Source organism: Schistocerca nitens, chromosome 12 (assembly GCF_023898315.1).
Source record: "Schistocerca nitens isolate TAMUIC-IGC-003100 chromosome 12, iqSchNite1.1, whole genome shotgun sequence".
In the NCBI taxonomy this organism is placed as follows: Eukaryota; Metazoa; Arthropoda; class Insecta; order Orthoptera; family Acrididae; genus Schistocerca; species Schistocerca nitens.
In genome coordinates this window covers 111,014,573-111,016,304 of record NC_064625.1, presented here as the reverse complement: position 1 = coordinate 111,016,304, position 1,732 = coordinate 111,014,573, and the positions used below count along the sequence as shown (strand labels likewise).

At 45.6% G+C, this 1,732-nt stretch overlaps 1 pseudogene; it reads left to right on the top strand.

Annotated features, from left to right (window-relative positions):
- Positions 1–243: 243 nt before the first annotated feature.
- LOC126215470 (5S ribosomal RNA) lies at positions 244–361 on the top strand (annotated as a pseudogene).
- The last annotated feature ends 1,371 nt before the right edge of the window (positions 362–1,732 follow it).

Genomic DNA, 1,732 nt, shown 5'->3' with positions numbered 1-1,732 from the left:
GACTGGTTTCCAACTGTAAGTGTTCGGTTGTCTGGGTTCAGTATTTTTGTTTTATTGATGTTCATTACCAAGCCAATGTACCCCTCGTTACACCTTAATTTGTTACATTTGTGTCCCTTGGGTCTACATATCCCGAGTGTTGAAAAATTCAAAATATTCACAAATATCGAAAGTAAAGTTTTATTTAATCGTGTCTGAGACACATTCAAAATAATTTTTCATAACAATCCAGACCCTTACTTAGGCAACGGCCTTGCCGCAGTGGATACACCGGTTCCCGTGAGATCACCGTAGTTAAGCGCGGTCGGGCGTGGTCGGCACTTGGATGGGTGACCATCCAGGCCGCCATGCGCTGTTGCCATTTTCCGGGGTGCACTCAGCCTCGTGATGCCAATTGAGGAGCTACTCGACCGAATAGTAGCGGCTTGGGTCAAGAATACCATCTCACGACCGGGAGAGCGGTGTGCTGGCCACATGCCCCTCCTATCCGCATCCTCCCCTGAGGATGACACGGCGGTCGGATGGTCCCGGTAGGCCACTCGTGGCCTGAAGACTGAAGACGGAGTGCAGACCCTTACTTGCTTATTGATGAAGCGAATGAAGTTTCACAACAGTGAGGGTTGCTTATTACGGTTAAATTGTCAAAGCACTATCGCTGCCAGTAGTTTTTCATCAACTGTTTGGAGCAGGCACTGCGGCGACTATAGTCTTTATGAAATACATTACGTGTATTCGCAATTGCACGCATGTCCGAAGGAACTTTGCATCGTAATTCGGAAAAACAAAGGCACTGCGAGGTCATATTTATCCGCCGACACGACTTTCAAGAAAATATCTCTCCTGTACAGGAATGTACATAGTGGATGTACGAGTGCAGGCTGTAGACACATAGTTGACGACATATGGAAGTTTCGGTCTAGCTGTTAAACGTGCTCGGGCAGCGAAGTGATAAGAGGTCGACTCCTGATAATCGGGAAATCCGGTTTCGAGCCCCGCTCCGGCACAAAGTTTCATTGTCATCATGCTAATATACGAGGTGTGGCTAGAAAAAAACCGGACTAGTACTGGTGAAACAATAAAACGAATGCAATAAGGCTGAAAGTCGCGTGGCCCGTCACGTGACTCTCGCTCCGCCTACTGCTCGAGTTTCATCTGCCTCCTGCACTCAGTCTGCCCGTGGCGTCTGTTTTAAGTAGTTGACGTTTTGTCTGTGCGTCGGAAAATGTTGAGTGTACAGAAAGAACAGCGTGTTAACATCAAATTTTGTTTCAAACTAGGAAAATCTGCAAGTGAAACGTTTGTAATGTTACAACAAGTATACGGCGATGATTGTTTATCGCGAACACAAGTGTTTGAGTGGTTTAAACGATTTAAAGATGGCCGCGAAGACACCAGTGATGACACTCGCACTGGCAGACCATTGTCAGCAAAAACTGATGCAAACATAGAAAAAATCGGTAAACTTGTTCGACACTTTCCTTGTCAACTCCTGTTAACTCAGACACTGCTCTGATTGTTAAACGGCGATCTTGTCGAACAAGTTTACCGATTTTTTCAATGTTTGCATCAGTTTTTGCTGACAATGGTCTGCCAGTGCGAGTGTCATCACTGGTGTCTTCGCGGCCATCTTTAAATCGTTTAAACCACTCAAACACTTGTGTTCGCGATAAACAATCATCGCCGTACACTTGTTGTAACATTACAAACGTTTCACTTGCAGATTTTCCTAGTT